This window comes from Pithys albifrons, chromosome 10, assembly GCF_047495875.1.
Source record: "Pithys albifrons albifrons isolate INPA30051 chromosome 10, PitAlb_v1, whole genome shotgun sequence".
Lineage (NCBI taxonomy): Eukaryota > Metazoa > Chordata > Aves > Passeriformes > Thamnophilidae > Pithys > Pithys albifrons.
The window spans coordinates 1,028,161-1,055,394 of NC_092467.1; positions in this window are offsets into that span (position 1 = coordinate 1,028,161).

Consider the following 27,234-nt stretch of genomic DNA (forward strand, 5'->3'; position numbering starts at 1 on the left):
ATTACCCCTAGAAAAGGCACAATGGCTTTCTGTCCTGACACCTTTTCCCAGAGAGGAATCGACTTCCGTCTGGAATTCCGGGCTGAAAAACGGCCCTTTCCCGGACCCGCACAGGGTATGCACCGTCGAGCTTTGCACCCAGGGAAAAGGTGGCAGCCTTGGGCTTTCATGTGCCAATGATGAGGCCCAATTAGCATTACAAAATACACAATGGCTTTGTCTCCTGGTACCTTTTCCCTGGGAGGAATCTTCATAGGTCTGGAATTCTGGGCTGAAAAATGGCACTTTCCCGGACCCGCACGTGGAACGCTCCGTCGAGCTTTGCGCCCAGGGAAAAGGTGGCAGCCTTGGGCTCTCAGGTGTCCATTTTGGGGCCCCATTAACCCTAGAAAAGGCACAATTGCTTTCTGTCCTGGCACCTTTTCCCTGGGAGAAATCATCATCGGCCTCGAATTCTGGGATGAGAAACAGCACATTCCTGGACCCGCAAGTGGCACGCACCGTCGAGCTATGCGCTCAGGGAAAAGGTTGCAGCCTTCGGCTCTCAGGTGCCAATGATGGGTCCCCATTACTCCTGGAAAAGGAGAAATCCATTCCTGTCCTGGCACCTTTTCCCAGGGAGGAATCTTCATTGGTCTGGAATTCTGGAATGAGAAACGGCAATTTCCCGGACCCTCACGTAGCACGCATCGTCGAGCTTTGCGCCTAGGGTATAGGAGGCAACCTTGGGCTCTCAGGTGCCAATGATGGGGCCCGATTAACCCTAGAAATGGAACAATCGTATTCTGTCCTAGGAGCCTCTTCCCTGTGAGGAGTCTTCATCCGTCTGGAATTGAGGGCTGAAAAACGGCACTTTCCCGGACAAGAAAGTGGTACGCGCCGTTGATGTTTGCGCCCACGGAAAAGGTGGCAGCCTTGAACTCTGAGGTGCCAATGATGGGGCACCATTGACCCTAGAAAAGGACAATTCGATTTCTGACCTGGCACCTTTTCCCTGGGAGGTGTCTTCGTCCGTCTGGAATTCTGGGCTGAAAAATGGCACTTCCCCGGACCCGCAAGTGGCACGTGCCGTCGACATTTGCGCCCAGGCAAAAGGTGGCAGCCTTGGGCTCTCAGGTGCTAATGATGGGACCCCGTTAACACTACAAAAATAACACTTGCTTTCTGTCCTGGCACCTTTTCCCAGAGAGGAATCTTCGTCCGTCTGGAAATCTGGGTTCAAAAATGGCCCTGCCCCAAACCCGCACAAGGAACACGCTGTCGAGCTTTGCGCCCAGGGAAAAGGGGGCAGCCTTGGGCTCTCAGGTGCCAATGATGGTGCCCCATTACCCCTACAAAAGGCACAATGGCTTTCTGTCCTGGCACCTTTTCCCAGGGAGGAATCTTCATCGGTTTGGAATTCTGGTCTGAGAATCGGCACTTTCCTGGACCCGCAAGTGGAACGCACCATCGAGCTTTGCATCCAGGGAAAAGGTGGCAGTCTTGGGCTCTCAGGTGCCAATGGTGGGGCCCCATTACCTTTACAAAAAGCACAATGGCTTTCTGTCCTGGCACCTTTTCCCTTGGAGGAGTCTTCATTGGTCTGGAATTCTGGGCTGTAAAATGGCACTTTCTGGGACCAGCACGTGGCACGCACTGTTGAGCTTTGCGCCCAGGGAAAAGGAGGCAACCTCTGGCTCTCAGATGCCAATGACGGGCCCCCATTAACACTAGAAATGGAACAATCGCTTTCTGTCCTGGGAGCCCTTTCCCTGGGAAGAGGCGTCATCCGTCTGGAAACCTGGGCTGAACAAAGCACTTTCTCTGACCTGCACGTGGCAGGCACCATCTAGCTTTGCGCCCAGGGAAAAGGTGGCAGCCTTGGGCTCTCAGGTGCCAATGATGGATCCCCGTTAACACTAGATAAATAACAATCGCTTTCTGTCCTGGCACCTTTTCCCTGTGAGGAATTTTCGTCCGTCTGGAATTCTGGGCTGAAAAACGGCACTTCCCTGGACCTGCAAGTGGAACGCTCCGTGGAGCTTTGTGCCCAGGCAAAAGGTGGCAGCCTTGGGCTCTCAGGTGCCAATGATGGGGCCCCATTACCCCTAGAAAAAGAACAATTGCTTTCTGTCCTGGCACCTTTTCCCTGGGAGGAATCTTCATTGGTCTGGAATTCTGGGCTGAAAAATGGCACTTTCCCAGACCTGCACGTGGAACGCACCGTCGAGGTTTGCGCCCAGGGAAAAGGTGGCAGCCTTGGGCTCTCAGGTGTCAATTTTGGGGCCCCATTAACCCTAGAAAAGGCACAATTGCTTTCTGCCCTGGCATATTTTCCCTGGGAGAAATCATCATCGGCCTCGAATTCTGGGATGAGAAACAGCAAATTCCTGGACCCGCAAGTGGCACGCACCGTTGATCTTTGCGCTCAGGGGAAAGGTTGCACCCTTCGGCTCTCAGGTGTCAATGATGGAGCCCCATTAACCCTAGAAAAGGAACAATCGCTTTCTGTCCTGACACCTTTTCCCAGGGAGGAATCTTCATCGGTCTGGAATTCTGGAATGAGAAACGGCAATTTCCTGGACCCTCACGTAGCACGCATGGTCGAGCTTTGCGCCCAGGGTATAGGAGGCAACCTTGGGCTCTCAGGTGCCAATGATGGAGCCCGATTAACCCTAGAAATGGAACAATCGCTTTCTGTCCTGGGAGCCTCTTCCCTGTGAGGAGTCTTCATCCGTCTGGAATTCAGGGCTGAAAAATTGCACTTTCCCGGACAAGAAAGTGGTACGCGCCGTTGCTGTTTGCGCCCACGGAAAAGGTGGCAGCCTTGGGTATTCAGGTGCCAATGATGGGGCACAATTGACCCTAGAAAAGGACAATTCGATTTCTGACCTGGCACCATTTCCCTGGGAGGTGTCTTCGTCCGTCTGGAATTCTGGGCTGAAAAATGGCACTTCCCCGGACCCGCAAGTGGCACGCACCGTCGACATATGCGCCCAGGCAAAAGGTGGCAGCCTTGGGCTCTCAGGTGCCAATGATGAGGCCCCGTTAACACTAGAAAAATAACACTTGCTTTCTGTCCTGGCACCTTTTCCCAGGGAGGAATCTTCCTCCGTCTGGAAATCTGGGTTCAAAAATGGCACTGCCCCAAACCCGCACAAGGTACACACCGTCGAGCTTTGCACCCAGGGAAAAGGGGGCAGCCTTGGGCTCTCAGGTGCCAATTTTGGGGCCCCATTACCCCTACAAAAGGCACAACGGCTTTCTGTCCTGGCACCTTTTCCCAGGGAGAAATCTTCGCTGGCCTGAAATTCTGGGATGAGAAACGGCACATTCCCGGACTTGCAAGTGGCACGCGCCGTCGACATTTGCTCCCAGGGTAAAGGTGGCAGCCTTGGGCTCTCAGGTGCCAAAGATGGGGCCCCATTACTCCTAGAAAAGGCACAATGGCTTTCTGTCCTGACACCTTTTCCCAGAGAGGAATCGACTTCCGTCTGGAATTCTGGGCTGAAAAACGGCCCTTTCCCGGACCCGCACAGGGTTTGCACCGTCGAGCTTTGCACCCAGGGAAAAGGTGGCAGCCTTGGGCTCTCAGGTGCCAATGATGGGGACCAATTAGCATTACAAAATACACAATGGCTTTGTCTCCTGGTACCTTTTCCCTGGGAGGAATCTTCATAGGTCTGGAATTCTGGGCTGAAACATGGTACTTTCCCGGACCCGCACGTGGAACGCTCTGTCGAGCTTTGCGCCCAGGGAAAAGGTGGCAGCCTTGGGCTCTCAGGTGTCCATTTTGAGGCCCCATAAACCCTAGAAAAGGCACAATTGCTTTCTGTCCTGGCACCTTTTCCCTGGGAGAAATCTTCATCGGCCTCGAATTCTGGGATGAGAAACAGCACATTCCTGGACCCGCAAGTGGCACGCACTGTCGAGCTTTGCGCTCAGGGAAAAGGTTGCAGCCTTCGGCTCTCAGGTGCCAATGATGGGTCCCCATTACTCCTGGAAAAGGAGAAATCTATTCCTGTCCTGGCACCTTTTCCCAGGGAGGAATCTTCATTGGTCTGGAATTCTGGAATGAGAAACGGCAATTTCCCGGACCCTCACGTAGCACGCATGGTCGAGCTTTGCGCCCAGGGTATAGGAGGCAACCTTGGGCTCTCAGGTGCCAGTGATGGGGCCCGATTAACCCTAGAAATGGAACAATCGTTTTCTGTCCTGGCACCTTTTCCCTGTGAGGAGTCTTCATCCGTCTTGAATTGAGGGCTGAAAAACGGCACTTTCCCAGACAAGAAAGTGGTACGCGCCGTTGATGTTTGCGCCCACGGAAAAGGTGGCAGCCTTGAACTCTGAGGTGCCAATGATGGGGCACCATTGACCCTAGAAAAGGACAATTCGATTTCTGACCTGGCACCTTTTCCCTGGGAGGTGTCTTCGTCCGTCTGGAATTCTGGGCTGAAAAATGGCACTTTCCCGGACCCGCAAGTGGCACGCGCCGTCGACATTTGCGCCCAGGCAATGACGGGCCCCCATTAACACTAGAAATGGAACAATCGCTTTCTCTCCTGGGAGCCTTTTCCCTTGGAGGAGTCGTCATCCGTCTGGAATCCTGGGCTGAACAAAGCACTTTCTCTGACCTGCACGTGGCAGGCACCATCTAGCTTTGTGCCCAGGGAAAAGGTGGCAGCCTTGGGCTCTCAGGTGCCAGTGATGGGTCCCCGTTAACACTAGATAAATAACAATCGCTTTCTGTCCTGGCAGCTTTTCCCTGGGAGTAATTTTCGTCCGTCTGGAATTCTGGGCTGAAAAACGGCACTTCCCCAGACCTACAAGTAGAACGCACCGTCGAGCTTTGTGCCCAGGCAAAAGGTGGCAGCCTTGGGCTCTCAGGTGCCAATGACGGGCTCCATTACCCCTAGAAAAAGGACAATCTCTTTCTGTCCTGGCACCTTTTCCCTGGGAGGAATCTTCATTGGTCTGGAATTCTGGGCTGAAAACGGCTCTTTCCCTTACCCGCATGTGGCACGCACCGTCGAGCTTTGCGCCCAGGGAAAAGGTGGTAGCCCTGGGCTCTCAGCTGCAAATTTTGGGGCCCCATTAACCCTAGAAAAGGCACAATCGCTTTCTGTCCTGGCACCTTTTCCCAGGGAGAAATCTTCGCTGGCCTGAAATTCTGGGATGAGAAACGGCACATTCCCGGACTTGCAGGTGGCACGGGCCGTCGACATTTGCGCCCAGGGAAAAGGTGGCAACCTTGGGCTATCAGGTGCCAAAGATGGGGCCCCATTACCCCTAGAAAAGGCACAATGGCTTTGTGTCCTGACACCTTTTCCCTGAGAGGTGTCTTCGTCCGTCTGGAATTCTGGGCTGAAAAATGGCACTTCCCCGGACCCGCAAGTGGCACGCGCCGTCGACATATGCGCCCAGGCAAAAGGTGGCAGCCTTGGGCTCTCAGGTGCCAATGATGGGGCCCCGTTAACACTAGATAAATAACACTTGCTTTCTGTCCTGGCACCTTTTCCCAGGGAGGAATCTTCGTCCATCTGGAAATCTGGGTTCAAAAACATCACTGCCCCAAACCCGCACAAGGTACACGCTGTCGAGCTTTGCGCCCAGGGAAAAGGGGGCAGCCTTGGGCTCTCAGCTGCCAATGATGATGCCCCATTACCCCTACAAAAGGCACAATGGCTTTCTGTCCTGGCACCTTTTCCCAGGGAGGAATCTTCATCGGTTTGGAATTCTGGTCTGAGAATCGGCACTTTCCTGGACCCGCAAGTGGAACGCACCATCGAGCTTTGCGTCCAGGGAAAAGGTGGCAACCTTGGGCTCTCAGGTGCCAATGATGGGGCCCCATTACCTTTACAAAAAGCACAATGGCTTTCTGTCCTGGCACCTTTTCCCTGGGAGGAGTCTTCATTGGTCTGGAATTCTGGGCTGTAATATACACTTTCTGGGACCAGCACGTGGCACGCACTGTCGTGCTTTGCGCCCAGGGAAAAGGAGGCAACCTCTGGCTCTCAGATGCCAATGACGGGCCCCCATTAACACTAGAAATGGAACAATCGCTTTCTGTCCTGGGAGCCTTTTCCCTGGGAGGAGTCGTCATCCGTCTGGAATACTGGGCTAAACAAATGTCTTTCTCTGACGTGCACGTGGCAGGCACCATCTAGCTTTGTGCCCAGGGAAAAGGTGGCAGCCTTGGGCTCTCAGGTGCCAATGATGGGTCCCCGTTAACACTAGATAAATAACAATCGCTTTCTCTCCTGGCACCTTTTCCCTAGGAGGAATTTTCGTCCGTCTGGAATTCTGGGCTGAAAAACGGCACTTCCCCGGACCTGCAAGTGGAACGCACCGTCGAGCTTTGTGCCCAGGCAAAAAATGGCAGCCTTGGGCTTTCAGGTGCCAATGACGGGCCCCATTACCCCTAGAAATAGAACAATCGCTTTCTGTCCTGGCACCTTTTCCATGGGCGGAATCATCATTGGTCTGGAATTCTGGGCTGAAAACGGCTCTTTCCCTTACCCGCATGCGGCACGCACCGTCGAGCTTTGTGCCCAGGGAAAAGGTGGCAGCCCTGGGCTCTCAGCTGCCAATTTTGGGGCCCCATTAACCCTAGAAAAAGCACAATCGCTTTCTGTCCTGGCACCTTTTCCCAGGGAGAAATCTTCGCTGGCCTGGAATTCTGGGATGAGAAACGGCACATTCCCGGACTTGCAAGTGGCACGCGCCGTCGACATTTGCACCCAGGGAAAAGGTGGCAGCCTTGGGCTCTCAGGTGCCAAAGATAGGGCCCCATTACCCCTAGAAAAGGCACAATGGCTTTCTGTCCTGACACCTTTTCCCAGCGAGGAATCGACTTCAGTCTGGAATTCTGGGCTGAAAAACGGCCCTTTCCTGCACCCGCCCAGGGTATGCACCGTCTAGCTTTGCACCCAGGGAAAAGATGGCAGCCTTGGGCTCTCAGGTGCCAATGATGGGGTCCAATTAGCATTACAAAATACACAATGACTTTGTCTCCTGGTACCTTTTCCTTCTGAAGAACCTTCATAGGTCTGGAATTCTGGGCTGAAAAATGGCACTTTCCGGGACCCGCACGTGGAACGCTCCGTCGAGATTTGCGCCCAGGGAAAAGGTGGCAGCCTTGGGCTCTCAGGTGTCAATTTTGGGGCCCCATTAATCCTAGAAAAGGCACAATTGCTTTCTGTCCTGGCACCTTTTCCCAGGGAGAAATCTTCATCGGCCTCGAATTCCGGGATGAGAAACAGCACATTCCTGGACCCGGAAGTGGCACGCACCGTCGAGCTTTGTGCTCAGGGAAAAGGTTGCAGCCTTCGGCTCTCAGGTGTCAATGATGGAGCCCCATTAACCCTAGAAAAGGAACAATTGCTTTCTGTCCTGACACCTTTTCCCAGGGAGGAATCTTCATCGGTCTGGAATTCTGGAATGAGAAACGGCAATTTCCCGGACCCTCACGTAGCACGCATGGTCGAGCTTTGCGCCCAGGGTATAGGAGGCAACCTTGGGCTCTCAGGTGCCAATGATGGAGCCCGATTAATCCTAGAAATGGAACAATCGCTTTCTGTCCTGGGAGTCTCTTCCCTGTGAGGAGTCTTCATTAGTCTGGAATTGAGGGCTGAAAAACGGCACTTTCCCGGACAAGAAAGTGGTATGTGCCGTTGATGTTTGCGCCCACGGTGAAGGTGGCAGCCTTGAAGTCTCAGGTGCCAATGATGGGGCATCATTGACCCTAGAAAAGGACAATTCGATTTCTGACCTGGCACCTTTTCCCTGGGAGGTGTCTTCGTCCGTCTGGAATTCTGGGCTGAAAAATGGCACTTCCCCGGAACCCGCAAGTGGCACGCGCCGTTGCCATTTGCGCCCAGGGAAAAGGTGGCAGCCTTGGGCTCTCAGGTGCCAATGATGGGTCCCCGTTAACACTAGAAAAATAACACTTGTTTTTCTAGGGTCAATGGTGCCCCATCATTGGCACCTCAGAGTTCAAGTCTGCCACCTTTTCCGTGGGCGCAAACATCAACGGCGCGTACCACTTTCTTGTCCGGGAAAGTGCCGTTTTTCAGCCCTCAATTCCAGACGCATGAAGACTCCTCACAGGGAAGAGGCTCCCAGGACAGAATGTGATTGTTCCATTTGTAGGGTTAATCGGGCCCCATCATTGGCACCTGAGAGCCCAAGGTTGCCTCCTATACCCTGGGCACAAAGCTCGACCATGCGTGCTATATGAGGGTCCGGGAAATTGCCGTTTCTCATTCCAGAATTCCAGACCGATGAAGATTCCTCCCTGGGAAAAGGTGCCAGGACAGGAATGGATTTCTCCTTTTCCAGGAGTAATGGGGCTCCATCATTGACACCTGCGAGCCGAAGGCTGCAACTTTTTCCCTGAGCGCAAAGCTCGACGGTGCGTGCCACTTGCGGGTCCAGGAATGTGCTGTTTCTCATCCCAGAATTCGAGGCCGATGAAGATTTAATTCAGGGAAAAGGTGCCAGGACGGAAAGCAATTGTGCCTTTTCTAGGGTTAATGGGGCCTCAAAATTGACACCTGAGAGCCCAAGGCTGTCACCTTTTCCCTGGGCGCAAAGCTCGACGGAGCGTTCCACGTGCGGGTCCGGGAAAGTGCCATTTTTCAGCCCAGAATTCCAGACCCATGAAGATTCCTCAGAGGGAATAGGTACCAGGAGACAAAGCCATTGTGTATTTTGTAATGCTAATTGGGCCCCATCATTGGCACCTGAGAGCCCAAGGCTGCCACCTTTTCCCTGGGTGCAAAGCTCGACGATGCATACCCTGTGCGGGTCCGGGAAAGGGCCGTTTTTCAGCCCAGAATTCCAGACGGAAGTCGATTCCTCTCTGGGAAAAGGTGTCAGGACAGAAAGCCATTGTGCCTTTTCTAGGGGTAATGGGACCTCATCTTTGGCACCTGAGAGCCCAAGGCTGCCACCTTTTCCCTGGGCGCAAATGTCGACGGCGCGTGCCACTTGCAAGTCCGGGAATCTGCCGTTTCTCATCCCAGAATTCCAGGCCAGCGAAGATTTCTCCCTGGGAAAAGGTGCCAGGACAGAAAGCCATTGTGCCTTTTCTAGTGTTAATGGGGCCCCATCATTGGCAGCTGAGAGCCCAGAGCTGCCACCTTTTCCCTGGGCGTAAAGCTCGACGGTGCGTGCCACATGCGGGTAAGGGAAAGAGCGGTTTTCAGCCCAGAATTCCAGACCAATGAAGATTCCTCCCAGGGAAATTGTGCCAGGACAGAAAGCGATTGTTCTTTTTCTAGAGTTAATGGGGCCCCATCATTGGCACCTGAGAGCCCAAGGCTGCCACCTTTTGCCTGGGCACAAAGCTCGACGGTGCGTTCCACTTGCAGGTCCGTGGAAATGCCGTTTTTCAGCCCAGAATTCCAGACGGACGAAAATTCCTCCTAGGGAAAAGGTGCCAGGACAGAAACGATGGTTATTTATCTAGTGTTAACGGGGACCCATCATTGGCACCTGAGAGCCCAAGGCTGCCACCTTTTGCCTGGGCACAAAGATAGATGGTGCCTGCCACATGCAGATCAGAGAAAGTGCTTTGTTCAGCCCAGAATTCCAGACGGATGATGACTCCTCCCAGGGAAAAGGCTCCCAGGACAAAAAACGATTGTTCCATTTCTAGTGTTAATGGGGGCCCGTCATTGGCATCTGAGAGCCAGAGGTTGCCTCCTTTTCCCTGGGCGCAAAGCATGACAGTGCGTGCCACGTGCTGGTCCCAGAAAGTGCCATTTTACAGCCCAGAATTCCAGACCAATTAAGACTCCTCCCAGGGAAAAGGTGCCAGGACAGAAAGCCATTGTGCTTTTTGTAAAGGTAATGGGGCCCCATCATTGGCACCTGAGAGCCCAAGACTGCCACCTTTTCCCTGGACGCAAAGCTCGATGGTGCGTTCCACTTGCGGGTCCAGGAAAGTGCCGATTCTCAGACCAGAATTCCAAACCGATGAAGATTCCTCCCTGAGTAATGGTGCCAGGACAGAAAGCCATTGTGCCTTTTGTAGGGGTAATGGGGCCCCATCATTGGCACCTGAGAGCCCAAGACTGCCACCTTTTCGCTGGGCACAAAGCTCGACGGTGTGTACCTTGTGTGGGTTTGGGGCAGTCCCATTTTTGAACCCAGATTTCCAGACGGACGAAGATTCCTCCCTGGGAAAAGGTGCCAGGACAGAAAACAAGGGTTATTTTTCTAGTGTTATCGGGGCCCCATCATTGGCACCTGAGAGCCCAAGGCTGCCACCTTTTGCCTGGGCGCAAATGTCGACGGCGCGTGCCACTTGCGGGTTCCGGGGAAGTGCCATTTTTTCACCCAGAATTCCAGACGGACGAAGACACCTCCCAGGGAAACGGTGCCAGGTCAGAAATCGAATTGTCCTTTTCTAGGGTCAATGGTGCCCCATCATTGGCACCTCAGAGTTCAAGGCTGCCACCTTTTCCGTGGGCGCAAACATCAACGGCGCGTACCACTTTCTTGTCTGGGAAAGTGCCGTTTTTCAGCCCTCAATTCCAGACAGATGAAGACTCCTCACAGGGAAGAGGCTCCCAGGACAGAAAGCGATTGTTCCATTTCTAGGGTTAATCAGGCCCCATCATTGGCACTTGAGAGCCCAAGGTTGCCTCCTATACCTTGGGCGCAAAGCTCGACCATGCGTGCTACGTGAGGGTCCGGGAAATTGACGTTTCTCATTCCAGAATTCCAGACCGATGAAGATTCCTCCCTGGGAAAAGGTGCCAGGACAGGAATGGATTTCTCCTTTTCTAGGAGTAATGGGGACTCATTATTGGCACCGGAGAGCTGAAGGCTGCAACCTTTTCCCTGAGCGCAAAGCTCGACGGTGCGTGCCACTTGCGGGTCCAGGAATTTGCTGTTTCTCATCCCAGAATTCGAGGCCGATGAAGATTTAACCCAGGGAAAAGGTGCCAGGACAGAAAGCAATTGTGCCTTTTCTAGGGTTAATGGGGCCCCAAAATTGACACCTGAGAGCCCAAGGCTGCCACATTTTCCCTGGGCGCAAATCTCGACGGAGCGTTCCACGTGCGGGTCCGGGAAAGTTCCATTTTTCAGCCCAGAATTCCAGACCTATGAAGATTCCTCAGAGGGAAAAGGTACCAGGAGACAAAGCCATTGTGTATTTTGTAATGCTAATTGGCCCCATCATTGGCACCTGAGAGCCCAAGGCTGCCACCTTTCCCCTGGGCGCAAAGCTAGATGGTGCCTGCCACGTGCAGGTCAGAGAAAGTGCTTTGTTCAGCCCAGGATTCCAGACGGATGACGACTCCTCCCAGGGAAAGGGCTCCCAGGACAGAAAGCAATTGTTCCATTTCTAGTGTTAATGGGGGCCCGTCATTGGCATCTGAGAGCCAGAGGTTGCCTCCTTTTCCCTGGGCGCAAAGCACGACAGTGCGTGCCACATGCTGGTCCCAGAAAGTGCCATTTAACAGCCCAGAATTCCAGACCAATGAAGACTCCTCCCAGGGAAAAGGTGCCAGGACAGAAAGCCATTGTGCTTTTTGTAAAGGTAATGGGGTCCCATCATTGGCACCTGAGAACCCAAGACTGCCACCTTTTCCCTGGACGCAAAGCTCGATGGTGCGTTCCACTTGCGGGTCCAGGAAAGTGCCGATTCTCAGACCAGAATTCCAAACCGATGAAGATTCCTCCCTGGGAAAAGGTGCCAGGACAGAAATCCATTGTGCCTTTTGTAGGGGTAATGGGGCAACATCATTGGCACCTGAGAGCCCAAGGCTGCCACCTTTTGCCTGGGCATAAAGCTCGACGGTGTGTACCTTGTGCGGGTTTGGGGCAGTGCCATTTTTGAACCCAGATTTCCAGACGGAAGAAGATTCCTCCCTGGGAAAAAGTGCCAGGACAGAAAGCAAGTGTTATTTTTCTAGTGTTAACGGGACCACATCATTGGCACCTGAGAGCCCAAGGCTGCCACCTTTCCCCTGGGCGCAAAGCTAGATGGTGCCTGCCACGTGCAGGTCAGAGAAAGTGCTTTGTTCAGCCCAGGATTCCAGACGGATGACGACTCCTCCCAGGGAAAGGGCTCCCAGGAGAGAAAGTGATTGTTCCATTTCTAGGGTTAATCGGGCCCCATCATTGGCACCTGAGAGCCCAAGGTTGCCTCCTATACCCTGGGCGCAAAGCTCGACCATGCGTGCTACGTGAGGGTCAGGGAAATTGCCGTTTCTCATTCCAGAATTCCAGACCGATGAAGATTCCTCCCTGGGAAAAGGTGCCAGGACAGGAATGGATTTCTCCTTTTCCAGGAGTAATGGGGACCCATTATTGGCACCTGAGAGCCGAAGGCTGCAACCTTTTCCCTGAGCGCATAGCTCGACGGTGCGTGCCACTTGCGGGTCCGGGGAAGTGCCATTTTTCAGCCCAGAATTCCAGACGGACGAAGACAACTCCCAGGTGTGCTGGTTTAAAGGTTAACCAGCAGGGGAAATGAACTCACCACGAGAGAGATTATAAGTCAGACCTAAAATTTAATAATAATATTTCAATAGCAACACTGACACAAAAGGGAAATTGCTTTCAACTCACAGAACCCCAGCAGTTTAACCCAGTGTCCTGGGGCACAAACCCAAGGGGGTTTGTTTGCCCTTGTGCTGAGACCCCTGTGGTTCCCCCAAGTCCAGAGCAAAAGGAAAAGAAAAACCTGTTGGTGCAGGCGAGGGCTGTGGTCTGGGCGAGAGCGGTGATCTCCTCCTGTCAAGGTCCTGCTGCTGCTCTGGATTCGACGAGAGGTTCCCGAGGTCTTCTTACCCACCCCTTATGTACCCTCAGGGAGCTCTCAGTCCCTCCCCCTGGGTGGGGACTCACACAATGGGTGATTAACTCTGGGAGCCAGGGGGTGTTGAGCTCTTGATGGCCCATTGGCAGCTCCGCCCCCCTCAGGCTGGGTGTGAAGTGATAATGGCTCCCTGGGCAGCTGCTGCTAATGGCCCATTGACCTTGGGGAATGAATAGAGGGGGTAGAATACACAGCTTTGATCACCCACACACAGGGTTAGCTGGTCCCTCCTGCTGAACTAGGACACCAGGGAAAAGGTGCCAGGTCAGAAATCGAATTGTCCTTTTCTAGGGTCAATGGTGTCCCATCATTGGCACCTCAGAGTTCAAGGCTGCCACCTTTTCCGTGGGCACAAATATCAACGGCGCGTACCACTTTCTTGTCCAGGAAAGTGCCGTTTTTCAGTCCTGAATTCCAGAAGTATGAAGATTCCTCACAGGGAAGAGGCTCCCAGGACAGAAAGCGATTGTTCCATTTCTAGGGTTAATCGGGCCCCATCATTGGCACCTGAGAGCCCAAGGTTGCCTCCTATACCCTGGGCGCAAAGCTCGACCATGCGTGCTACGTGAGGGTCCGGGAAATTGCCGTTTCTCATTCCAGAATTCCAGACCGATGAAGATTCCTCCCTGGGAAAAGGTGCCAGGACAGGAATGGATTTCTCCTTTTCTAGGAGTAATGGGGACCCATTATTGGCACCGGAGAGCCGAAGGCTGCAACCTTTTCCCTGAGCGCAAAGCTCGACGGTGCGTGCCACTTGCGGGTCCAGGAATGTGCTGTTTCTCATCCCAGAATTCGAGGCCGATGAAGATTTCTCCCAGGGAAAAGGTGCCAGGACAGAAAGCAATTGTGCCTTTTCTAGGGTTAATGAGGCCCCAAAATTGACACCTGAGAGCCCAAGGCTGCCACCTTTTCCCTGGGCGCAAAGCTCGACGGAGCGTTCCACGTGCGAGTCCAGGAAAGTGCCATTTTTCAGCCCAGAATTCCAGACCTATGAAGATTCCTCCCAGGGAAAAGGTGCCAGGACAGAAAGCGATTGTGCCTTTTCTGGGGGTAATGGGGCCCCATCATTGGCACCTGAGAGCCCAAGGCTGCCACCTTTTGCCTGGGCACAAAGCTCGACGGTGCGTTCCACTTTCAGGTCCGGGGAAGTGCCGTTTTTCAGCCCAGAATTCCAGACGGACGAAAATTCCTCCCAGGGAAAAGGTGCCAGGAGAGAAAGCGATTGTTCTTTTTCTAGGGGTAATGGGGCCCCATCATTGGCACCTGAGAGCCCAAGGCTGCCACCTTTTGCCTGGGCACAAAGCTAGATGGTGCCTGCCACATGCAGGTCAGAGAAAGTGCTTTGTTCAGCCCAGGATTCCAGACGGATGACGACTCCTCCCAGGAAAAAAGGCTCCAAGGACAGAAAGCGATTGTTCCATTTCTAGTGTTAATGGGGGCCCATCATTGGCATCCTAGAGCCCAAGGTTGCCTCTTATACCCTGGGCGCAAAGCTCGACCATGCGTGCCACTTGCGGGTCCAGGAATGTGCTGTTTCTCATCCCAGAATTCGAGGCCGATGAAGATTTCTCCCAGGGAAAAGGTGCCAGGACAGAAAGCAATTGTGCATTTTGTAGGGGTAATGGGGCCCCAAAATGGACACCTTAGAGCCCAGGGCTGCCACCTTTTCCCTGGGCGCAAAGCTCGAAGGAGCGTTCCTCGTGCGGGTCCGGGAAAGTGCCATTTTTCAGCCCAGAATTCCAGACCTATGAAGATTCCTCAGAGGGAAAAGGTACCAGGAGACAAAGCCATTGTGTATTTTGTAATGCTAATTGGGCCCCATCATTGGCACCTGAGAGCCCAAGGCTGCCACCTTTTCCCTGGGTGCAAAGCTCGACGGTGCATACCCTGTGCGGGTGCGGGAAATGGCCGTTTTTCAGCCCAGAATTCCAGACGGAAGTCGATTCCTCTCTGGGAAAAGGTGTCAGGACAGAAAGCCATTGTGCCTTTTCTAGGGGTAATGGGGCCCCATCTTTGGCACCTGAGAGCCCAAGGCTGCCACCTTTTCCCTGGGCGCAAATGTCGACGGCACGTGCCACTTGCAAGTCCGGGAATCTGCCGTTTCTCATCCCAGAATTCCAGGCCAGCGAAGATTTCTCCCTGGGAAAAGGTGCCAGGACAGAAAGCGATTGTGCCTTTTCTAGGGTTAATGGGGCCCCAAAATTGGCAGCTGAGAGCCCAGGGCTGCCACCTTTTCCCTGGGCGCAAAGCTCGACGGTGCGTTCCACTTGCAGGTCCGGGGAAGTGCCGTTTTTCGGCCCAGAATTCCAGACGGAAGAAAATTCCTCCCATGGAAAAGGTGCCAGGACAGAAAGCGATTGTTATATATCTAGTGTTAACGGGGACCCATCATTGGCACCTGAGAGCCCAAGGCTGCCACCTTTTGCCTGGGCACAAAGCTAGATGGTGCCTGCCACGTGCAGGTCAGAGAAAGTGCTTTGTTCAGCCCAGAATTCCAGACGGATGACGACTCCTCCCAGGGAAAAGCCTCCCAGGACAGAAAGCGATTGTTCCATTTCTAGGGTTAATGGGGGCCCATCATCGGCATCTGAGAGCCCAAGGTTGCCTCTTATACCCTGGGCGCAAAGCTCGACCATGCGTGCCACGTGAGGGTCCGGGAAATTGCCGTTTCTCATTCCAGAATTCCAGACCGATGAAGATTCCTCCCTGGGAAAAGGTGCCAGGACAGAAAGCGATTGTTCCTTTTCTAGGGTTAATGGGGCTCCATCATTGACACCTGAGAGCCGACGGCTGCAACCTTTTCCCTGAGCGCAAAGCTCGACGGTGCGTGCCACTTGCGGGTCCAGGAATGTGCTGTTTCTCATCCCAGAATTCGAGGCCGATGAAGATTTCTCCCAGGGAAAAGGTGCCAGGACAGAAAGCAATTGTGCCTTTTGTAGGGGTAATGGGGCCCCAAAATTGACACCTGAGAGTCCAGGGCTGCCACCTTTTCCCTGGGCGCAAAGCTCGACGGAGCGTTCCACGTGCGGGTCCGGGAAAGTGCCATTTTTCAGCCCAGAATTCCAGACCTATGAAGATTCCTCAGAGGGAAAAGGTACCAGGAGACAAAGTCATTGTGTATTTTGTAATGCTAATTGGGCCCCATCATTGGCACCTGAGAGCCCAAGGCTGCCACCTTTTCCCTGGGTGCAAAGCTCGACGGTGCATACCTTGTGCGGGTGCGGGAAAGGGCCGTTTTTCAGCCCAGAATTCCTAACGGAAGTCGATTCCTCTCTGGGAAAAGGTGTCAGGACAGAAAGCCATTGTGCCTTTTCTAGGAGTAATGGGGCCCCATCTTTGGCACCTGAGAGCCCAAGGCTGCCACCTTTTCCCTGGGCGCAAATGTCGACGGCGCGTGCCACTTGCAAGTCCGGGAATCTGCCGTTTCTCATCCCAGAATTCCAGGCCAGCGAAGATTTCTCCCTGGGAAAAGGTGCCAGGACAGAAAGTGATTGTGCCTTTTCTAGGGTTAATGGGGCCCCAAAATTGGCAGCTGAGAGCCCAGGGCTACCACCTTTTCCCTGGGCACAACGCTCGACGGTGCGTGCCACATGCGGGTAAGGGAAAGAGCCGTTTTCAGCCCAGAATTCCAGACCAATGAAGATTCCTCCCTGGGAAAAGGTGCCAGGAAAGAAAGCGATTGTTATTTATCTAGTGTTAACGGGGACCCATCATTGGCACCTGAGAGCCCAAGGCTGCCATCTTTTGCCTGGGCGCAAATGTCGACGGCGTGTGCCACTTGCGGGTCCGGGGAAGTGCCGTTTTTCAGCCCAGAATTCCAGACGGACGAAGACACCTCCCAGGGAAAAGGTGCCAGGTCAGAAATCGAGTTGTCCTTTTCTAGGGTCAGTGGTGCCCCATCATTGGCACCTCAGAGTTCAAGGCTGCCACCTTTTCCGTGGGCGCAAACATCAACGGCGCGTACCACTTTCTTGTCTGGGAAAGTGCCGTTTTTCACCCCTGAATTCCAGACGGATGAAGACTCCTCACAGGGAAGAGGCTCCCAGGACAGAAAGGGATTGTTCCATTTCTAGGGTTAATCGGGCCCCATCATTGGCACCTGAGAGCCCAAGGTTGCCTCCTATACCCTGGGCGCAAAGCTCGACCATGCGTGCTGCGTGAGGGTCAGGGAAATTGCCGTTTCTCATTCCAGAATTCCAGACCGATGAAAATTCCTCCCTGGGAAAAGGTGCCAGGACAGGAATGGATTTCTCCTTTTCTAGGAGTAATGGGGACCCATCATTGGCACCTGAGAGCCGAAGGCTGCAACCTTTTCCGTGAGCGCAAAGCTCGACAGTGCGTGCCACTTGCGGGTCCAGGAATGTGCTGTTTCTCATCCCAGAATTCGAGGCCGATGAAGATTTAACCCAGGGAAAAGGTGCCAGGACAGAAAGCAATTGTGCCTTTTCTAGGGGTAATGGGGCCCCAAAATGGACACCTTAGAGCCCAAGGCTGCCACTTTTCCCTGGGCGCTAAGCTCGACGGAGCGTTCCACGTGCGGGTCCGGGAAAGTGCCATTTTTCAGCCCAGAATTCCAGACCTATGAAGATTCCTCAGAGGGAAAAGGTACCAGGAGACAAAGCCATTGTGTATTTTGTAATGCTAATTGGGCCCCATCATTGGCACCTGAGAGCCCAAGGCTGCCACCTTTTCCCTGGGTGCAAAGCTCGACGGTGCATACCCTGTGCGGGTGCGGGAAATGGCCGTTTTTCAGCCCAGAATTCCTAACGGAAGTCGATTCCTCTCTGGGAAAAGGTGTCAGGACAGAAAGCCATTGCGCCTTTTCTAGGGGTAATGGGGCCCCAAAATTGGCAGCTGAGAGCCCAGGGCTGCCACCTTTTCTCCAGGCGCAAAGCTCGACGGTGCGTGCCACATGCAGGTTAGGGAAAGAGCCGTTTTCAGCCCAGAATTCCAGACCAATGAAGATTCCTCCCAGGGAAAAGGTGCCAGGACAGAATGCGATTGTGCCTTTTCTAGGGTTAATGGGGCCCCAAAATTGGCAGCTGAGAGCCCAGGGCTACCATTTTTTCCCTGGGCGCAAAGCTCGACGGTGCGTGCCGCATGCGGGTAAGGGAAAGAGCCGTTTTCAGCCCAGAATTCCAGACCAATGAAGATTCCTCCCAGGGAAAAGGTGCCAGGACAGGAAGCGATTGTTCATTTTCTAGGGGTAATGGGGCCCGTCATTGGCACCTGAGAGCCCAAGGCTGCCCCCTTTTCCCTGGGCGCAAAGATCGACGATGCGTTCCACTTGCAGGTCTGGGGAAGTGCCATTTTTCATCCCAGAATTCCAGACGGACGAAAATTCCTCCCAGGGAAAAGGTGCCACGACAGAAAGCGATTGTTATTTATCTAGTGTTAACGGGGACCCATCATTGGCACCTGAGAGCCCAAGGCTGCCACCTTTTCCCTGGGCGCAAAACTAGATGGTGCCTGCCACGTGCAGGTCAGAGAAAGTGCTTTGTTCAGCCCAGGATTCCAGATGGATGACGACTCCTCCCAGGGAAAGGGCTTCCAGGACAGAAAGCGATTGTTCCATTTCTAGTGTTAATGGGGGCCCGTCATTGGCATCTGAGAGCCAGAGGTTGCCTCCTTTTCCCTGGGCATAAAGCTTGACAGTGCGTGCCACGTGCTGGTCCCACAAAGAGTCATTTTACAGTCCAGAATTCCAGACCTATGAAGACTCCTCCCAGGGAAAAGGTGCCAGGACAGAAAGCCATTGTGCTTTTTGTAAAGGTAATGGGGCCCCATCATTGGCACCTGAGAGCCCAAGACTGCCACCTTTTCCCTGGATGCAAAGCTCAATGGTGCGTTCCACGGGCTGGTCCCAGAATGTGTCATTTTACAGCCCAGAATTCCAAACCGATGAAGATTCCTCCCTGGGAAAAGGTGCCAGGACAGAAAGCCATTGTGCCTTTTTTAGGGATAATGGGGCACCATCATTGGCACCTGAGAGCCCAAGGCTGCCCCCTTTTCCCTGGGTGCAAAGCTCAACGGTGTGTACCTTGTGCGGGTTTGGGGCAGTGCCATTTTTGAACCCAGATTTCGAGACGGATGAAGATTCCGCCCTGGGAAAAGGTGCCAGGACAGAAAGCAAGCGTTATTTTTCTAGTGTTAACGGGGCCCCATCATTGGCACCTGAGAGCCCAAGGCAGCCACCTTTTGCCTGGGCTCAAAGGTCGACGGCGCGTGCCAGGCGTGGGTCAGGGTACGTGCCTTTTTTCAGCCCAGAATTCCAGACGGCCAAAGATTCCTCCCATTAAAAAGATGCCAGGACAGAAAGCGATTTTTACATTTCTCAGGTTAATGGGGCCCCATCATTGGCACCTGAGAGTCCAAGGCCGCCACCTTTTCCCTTGCCGCAAAGCCGGACGGTGCATGCCACATGCTGGTTTTTAAGCCCAGAATTCCAGACGGACGATGATTCCTCCCTGGGAAAAAAGGCCAGGACAAAAAGGGATTGTTCCATTTCTTGGGTTAATGGGGCCCCATCATTGCCACCTCAGAGCCCAAGACTGCCACCTTTTCCCTGGGCTCAAAGATCGACGGTGCGTGCCACCTGCGGGTCAGGTAAAGTGCCTTTTTCAGCCCAGAATTCCTGATGGAACAAGATTCCTCCCAGGGAAAAGGTGCTAGGACAGAAAGGGATTGTTCCTTTTCTTGGGGTAACGGGGCACCATCATTGGCACCTGAGAGCCCAGGCTGCCACCTTTTCCCTGGCCTCAAAGCACGATGGAGTGTACCAGGTGCAGGTCACGGAAAGTGCCGTTTATCAGCCCAGAATTCCAGAATTTTTTAAATTCTACCCTGGGATAAAGTGTCTGAACAGAAAAGGATTATTCCATTTCTAGGTTTAATGGGGCCCCGTCATTGGCACCTGAGAGCCCAAGCCTGCCACCGTTTCCCTGGGCTCAAAGCTCGACGGAACACTCCAGGTGCGGGTCAGCGTAGGTGCCGTTTTTCAGTCCAGATTTCCAGACGGACGAAGATTCCTCCCAAGGAAAAGCTGCCAAGAGAGAAAGCGATTGTTCCATTTCTACGTTTAAGGGGCCCCATCATTGGCACCTGAGAGCCCAAGGCAGCCACCTTTTCCCTGGCCTCAAAGCTCGACGGAGTGTGCCAGGTGCGGTTCTGGGAAAGCGTAATTTTTCCGCCCAGATTTCCAGACGGATGAAGATTCCTGCCAAGGAAAAAGTGCCAGGACAGAAAGTGTTTGTTCCTTTTCTAGAGTTAGTGAGGCCCCATCATTGGCACCGGAGAGCTGAAGGCTGTCACCTTTTCCCTGGGCGGAAAGCCCGACGGTGCATGCCACATGCGGTTTTTTCAGCCCAGAATTCCAGACTAACGATGATTCCTCCCTGGGATAAGGTGCCAGGACAGAAAGCGATTGTTCCTTTTCTAGGGTTAATGCAGCCCCATCTTTGGCAGCTGAGAGCCCAAGGCTTCCACCTTTTCCCTGGGCTCAAGCCTCGAGGGTGGATGCCATGCGCGCGTCCGGCAAATGCAGTTTTTCATCCCCGAATTCCAGATGGATGAAGATTCCTCCCAGGAAAAAGGTGCCAGGACAGAAAGCGATTGTTCCAGGTCTAGGTTTAATGCGGCCCCCTCATTGGCACCTGAGAGCCCAAGGCTGTCACCTTTTCCTGGACGCAAAGCCCGACGGTGCGTGCCATTTGCGGGTTTTTCAGACCAGATTTCCAGACGGATGAAGATTCCTCGCAGGGAAAAAGTACCAGGACAGAAAGCGATTGTTCTTTTTCTAGCATTAATGCAGCCCCATCTTTGGCACCTGAGAGCCCAAGGCTGTCACCTTTTCCCTGGGCTCAAAGCCTGACGGTGCCTGCCACATGCCCGTTATTCAGCCCAGAATTCCATACAGACGATGATTTCTCCCTGGGAGAAACTCGCCAGGACAGAAAGCGATTGTTCCTTTTCTAATGTTATTGTGGCCCCGTCTTTGGCAGCTGAGAGCCCAGGGCTGCCACCTTTACCATGGGCTCAAAGCTCGACGGTGCATGCCAGGTGCAGGTCCGGGAAATGCCTTTTTTCATCCCAGAATTCCAGACTGATGAAGATTCATCCCAGGGAAAAGGTGTCAGGACAGAAAGGGATTGTTCCTTTTCTAGGGTTAATGGGGACCCATCATTGACACCTGAGAGCCCAAGACTGCCACCTTTTCCCTGGGGGCAAACCTCGACGGAGCGTGCCACATTCGTGCCAGGGAAAGTGTAGTTTTTCAGCCCAGATTTCCGGACAGACGAAGATTCCACCCTGGGAAAAGCTGCCAAGACAGAAAGCGATTTTTACATTTCCTGGGTTAATGGGGCCCCATCATTGGCACCTGAGAGTCCAAGGCTGCCACCTTTTCCCTGGACGGAAAGCCCGACGGTGCCTACCACATGCTGTTTTTTAAGTCCAGAATTCCAGAGGGACGATGATTCCTCCCAGAGAAAGGTGTCAGAAAAGAAAGGGATTGTTCCATTTCTTGGGTTAATGGGACCCCATCATTGGCTCCTGAGAGCCAAAGGCTGCCACCTTTTCCTCGCGCTCAAAGCTCGACGGAACGTGCCAAGTTCAGGTTTTTTAGCCCAGAATTCCAGACGGATGAAGATTCCTGCCAGGCAAAACGTGCCAGGACAGAAAGCGATAGTTACTTTTCTAGTGTTAATGCGGCTGCACTTTTGGCACCTGAAAGCCCAGGGTTACCACCTTTTCCCTGGGCGCAAAGCCCGACGGTGCATGCCACATGCGGTTTTTTCAGCCCAGAATTCCAGACGCACAATGATTCCTCCCTGGGAAAAGGTGCCAGGACAGAAAGCGATTGTTCCTTTTCTAGGGTTAATGCAGCCCCATCTTTGGCAGCTGAGAGCCCAAGGCTGCCACCTTTTCCCTGGGCTCAAGCCTCGACGATGCATGCCATGTGCGGGTCCGGCAAATGCAGTTTTTCATCCCAGAATTCCAAATGGATGAAGATTCCTCCCAGGAAAAAGGTGCCAGGACAGAAAGCGATTGTTCCAGGTCTAGGTTTAATGCGACCCCCTCATTGGCACCTGAGAGCCCAAGGCTGCCACCTTTTCCCTGGGTATAAAGATCGACGGTGCGTGCCACGTGTGCGTCCGGGAAATTGGAGTTTTTCAGACCAGAATTCCAGACGGACGAAAATTCCTCCCGGGAAAAGGTGCCAGGACAGAAAGTGATTGTTATTTTTCTAGTGTTAATGGGGCCCCATCATTGGCACCTGAGAGCCCAAGGGTGTCACCTTTTCCCTCGGCGCAAAGCTAGATGTTGCGTGTCATGTGGGGGTCAAGGAAAGTGCCGTTTTTAATTCCAGAATTCCAGACGGACGAAGACTCCTCGCAGCAAAAAGCTGTCAGGACAGAAAGCGATTGCTCCTTTTATAGGCTTAATGGGGCCCCGTGATTGCCACCTGAGAGCCCAAAGTTGCCTCCTTTAAACTGGGCGCAAAGCTCTACGGTGTGTGCCAGTTGCGGGTTTCGGGAAGTGCCATTTTTCAGCCCAGAATTCCAGACGGACAAAGACTCCTCCCAGCAAAAAGCTGCCAGGACAGAAAGCGATTCTGCCTTTTGTAGGTTTAATGCGGCCCCGTCATTGCCACCTGAGAGCCCAAGGTTGCCTCCTTTAACCTGGGCGCAAAACTCGACGGTGCGTGCCAAGTGCGGGTGCGGCAAATGCCGTTTTTCAGCTCAGAATTCCAGACGGATGAAGATTCCTCCCAGGGAAAATGTCCTAGCTCAGAAAGCGATTGTGCCTTTTCTAAGAATAATGGGGCCCCATCATTGGCACCTGAGAGCCCAAGGTTGCCTCCTTTAACCTGGGCGCAAAACTCGACGGTGCGTGCCACATGCGGGTAAGGGAAAGTGTCGTTTATCAGCCAGGATTTCCAAGAGGTTTAAGATTCTACCCTGGGAAAAGGTCCTGGGACAGAAAGCGATTGTGCCTTTTCTAAGAGTAATGAGGCCTCATCATTGGCACCTGAGAGCCCAAGGCTGCCACCTTTTCCCTGGGCTCAAAGCTCGATGGAGCATGCCAAGTGCGGGTGAGGGAAAGTGCTGTTTTTCAGCCCAGAATTCCAGCCAGAATCAGATACCTCCAAGGGAAAAGGTGCCAGGAGAGAAAGCGATTGTGCCTTTCCTAGGAGTAATGGGGCCCCATCATTGGTACCTGAGAGCCCAAGCCTGCCACCTTTTCCCTGGGCTCAAAGCTCAAAGGAGTGTGCCAGGTGCGGGTCAGGGTACGTGCTCTTTTTCAGCCCAGATTTCCAGACTGACGAAGATTCCTCCCAGGGAAAAAGTACCAGGATAGAAAGCGATTGTTCCTTTTCTAGGGTAAATGTGGCGCACTCATTGGCTCCTGACAGCCCAAGGCTGTCACCTTTTCCCTGGGCTTAAAGCCTGACGGTGCCTGCCACATGCCCTTTATTCAGCCCAGAATTCCAGACAGACGATGATTTCTCCCTGGGAGAAACTCGCCAGGACAGAAAGCGATTGTTCCTTTTCTAATGTTAATGCGGCCCCGTCTTTGGCAGCTGAGAGCCCAAGGCTGCCACCTTTACCATGGGCTCAAAACTCGACGACGGTGCATGCCAGGTGCAGGTCCGGGAAATGCCTTTTTTCATCCCAGAATTTGAGCCCAGGGAAAAGGTGGCAGCCTTGGGTTATCAGGTGGCAATGATGGGGCCCCATTACCCCTAGGAAACGCATAATCGCTTTCTGTCCTGGCACATTTTCCCTGGGAGGAATCTTTGTCTGTCTGGAATTCTGGGCTCAAAAACGGCACTATCCAGACCCATACTTGGCACGCTCCGTCGAGCTTTGAGCCCAGGCAAAAGGTCGCAGCCTTGGGCTCTCAGGAGTCAATGATGGGGCCGTATTAACCCAAGAAATGGAAAAATTCCTTTCTGTCCTGGCACATTTTCCCAGGGAGGAATCATCGTCTGTCTGGAATTCTGGGCTTAAAAAACAGCATGTGGTAGGCACCGTCGGGCTTTCCGCCCAGGGAAAAGGTGGCAGCCTTGGACTCTCAGGTGCCAATGATGGGGCCCCATTAACCCAGGAAATGTAAAAATCGCTTTCTGTCTTGGCAGCTTTTCCCAGGGTGGAATCTTCGTCTGTCCGGAAATCTGGGCTGAAAAACTACACTTTCCCTGGCACGAATGTGGCACGCTCCGTCGAGGTTTGCCCCCAGGGAAAAGGTGGCAGTCTTGGGCTCTCAGGTGTCAATGATGGGTCCCCATTACTCCTAGAAAAGGAGAAATCCATTCCTGTCCTGGCACCTTTTCCCAGGGAGGAATCTTCATCAGTCTGGAATTCTGGAATGAGAAACGGCAATTTCCCGGACCCTCACGTAGCACGCATGGTCGAGCTTTGCGCCCAGGGTATAGGAGGCAACCTTGGGCTCTCGGGTGCCAATGATGGGGCCCGATTAACCCTAGAAAAGGAACAATCGCTTTCTGTCCTGGGAGCCTCTTCCCTGTGAGGAGTCTTCATCCGTCTGGAATTCAGGACTGAAAAACGGCACTTTCCTGTACAGGAAAGTGGTACGCGCCGTTGATGTTTGCGCCCACGGAAAAGGTGGCAGCCTTGAACTCTGAGGTGCCAATGATGGGGCACCATTGACCCTAGAAAAGGACAATTCAATTTCTGACCTGGCACCTTTTCCCTGGGAGGTATCTTCGTCCGTCTGGAATTCTGGGTTCAAAATAGGCACTGCCCCAAACCCTCACAAGGTCGAGCTTTGCTCCCAGGGAAAAGGGGGCAGGCTTGGGCTCTCAGGTGCCAGTGATGGGGCCCCATTAACCCTAGAAAAAGGAGAAATCCATTCCTGTCCTGGCACCTTTTCCCAGGGAGGAATCTTCTTCGGTCTGGAAGTCTGGAATGAGAAACGGCAATTTCCCGGACCCTCACGTAGCACGCACCGTCGAGCTTTGCACCCAGGTTAAAAATGGCAAACTTGGGCTCTCAGGTGCCAATGGTGGGGCCCCATTAACCCTAGAAATGGAACAATCGCTTTCTGTCCTGGCATCTTTTCCCAGGAAGGAATCTTCATCCGTCTAGAATTCTGGGCTGAAAAATGGCACTTTCCCAAACAAGAAAGTGGCACGCACCCTCGACATTTGCGCCCAGGCAAAAGGTGGCAGCCTTGGGCTCTCAGGTGCCAAGAATGGGGCCCCGTTAACACTAGAAAAATAACACTTTCTTTCTGTCCTGGCACATTTTCCCTGGAAGGAATCTTCGTCCGTCTGGAATTCTGGGCTGAAAAATGGCACTGCCCCAAACCCGCACAAGGTACACACCATCGAGCTTTGCTCCCAGGGAAAAGGTGGCAGCCTTGGGCTCTCAGGTGCCAATGATGGTGCCCCATTACCCCTACAAAAGGCACAATGGCTTTCTGTCCTGGCACCTTTTCCCAGGGAGGAATCTTCATCGGTTTGGAATTCTGGTCTGAGAATCGGCACTTTCCTGGACCCGCAAGTGGAACGCACCATCGAGCTTTGCGTCCAGGGAAAAGGTGGCAGTCTTGGCTTCTCAGGTGCCTATGATGGGGCCCCATTACCCCTACAAAAGGCACAATGGCTTTCTGTCCTGGCACCTTTTCCCTTGGAGGAATCTTCATTGGTCTGGAATTCTGGGCTGTAAAATGGAATTTTCTGGGACCAGCACGTGGCACGCACTGTCGTGCTTTGCGCCCAGGGAAAAGGAGGCAACCTCTGGCTCTCAGATGCCAATGACGGGCCCCCATTAACACTAGAAATGGAACAATCGCTTTCTGTCCTGGGAGCCTTTTCCCTGGGAGAAGTCGTCATCCGTCTGGAATCCTGGGCTGAACAAAGCACTTTCTCTGACCTGCACGTGGCAGGCACTATCTAGCTTTGCGCCCAGGGAAAAGGTGGCAGCCTTGGGCTCTCAGGTGCCAATGATGGGGCCCCGTTAACACTAGATAAATAACAATCGCTTTCTGTCCTGGCACCTTTTCCCTGGGAGGAATCTTCATTGGTCTGGAATTCTGGGCTGAAAACATCTCTTTCCCTTACCCGCATGTGGCATGCACCGTCGAGCTTTGCGCCCAGGGAAAAGGTGGCAGCCCTGGGCTCTCAGCTGCCAATTTTGGGGCCCCATTAACCCTAGAAAAAGCACAATCGCTTTCTCTCCTGGCACATTTCCCAGGGAGAAATCTTCCCTGGCCTGGAATTCTGGGATGAGAAACGGCACATTCCCGGACTTACATGTGTCACGCGCCGTCGACATTTGCGCCCAGGCAAAAGGTGGCAGCCTTGGGCTCTCAGGTTCCAGTTTTGGGGCCCCATTACCTAGAAAAGGCACAATCCCTTTCTGTCCTGGCACCTTATCTCAGGGAGACATCTTCATCGTCCTGGAATTATGGGCTGAAAAATGGCAATTTCCCGGACCCGCAAGTGGCACGCGCCTTCAAGTTTTTCGCCCAGGGAAAAGGTGGCAGCCTTGGGCTCTCAGGTGCCCGTGATGGGACCCCATTCACCCTAGAAAAGGAGAAATCGATTTCTGTCCAGGCACCTTTTCCCTCTGAGGAATCTTCATCGGTCTGGAAACCTGGAATGAGAAACGGCAATTTCCCGGACCCTCACGTTATCACGCACCTTTGAGCTTTATGCCCAGGGAAAAGGCGGCAAACTTGGGCTCTCAGGTGCCTGTGACGGTGCCCGATTTCCTCTAGAAAAGGCACAATGGCTTTCTGTCCTGGCACCTTTTCCCTGCGAGTAATCATCTTCCTTCTGGAATTCTGGGTTTTAAAAACGGCCCTTTCCCGGACCCGGACAAGGTACGCACCGTCGAGCTTTGCGCCCAGGTGAAAGGTGGCAAACGTGGGCTCTCAGGTGCCAATGATGGGGCTGCATTACTTCTAGAAAATGCACAGTGGTTGTCTGTCCTGGCACTTTTACCCAGGGAGGCAATTTCGTCCGTCTGGAATAGTGGGCTGAAAAACAGCACTTTCCCGGTCACGCATGTATCACGCACTGTCGAGCTTTTTGCCCTGGGATAAGTTGGCAGCCTTGGGGTCTCAGGTGCTCTTCTAACACGTGAAACTCTTGATTTCTGACAGACAGGAGACATGAGGGCACATATTTCTTATGGTTTTGGAAAGTAAATCATTTGCATCTAAAACTCCAGGTCTGGAGCTTGCTTTCATGGTGAAAAGCACTGTTGTTCCTTAGGGGAAGCTCAACGAGCAAAGTGCAACTTTGCTTTGCTAACAAGTGAAACAGTCGATTCCTGTCAGACAGAAGGCATCAGGACACAGTATTCTTATGGCTCTGGTTAGTGCATCACATGCATCAGAGAATCCAGGACTGGAGCTCTCTTTCTGGATGCAAAGCACAGTTGTTC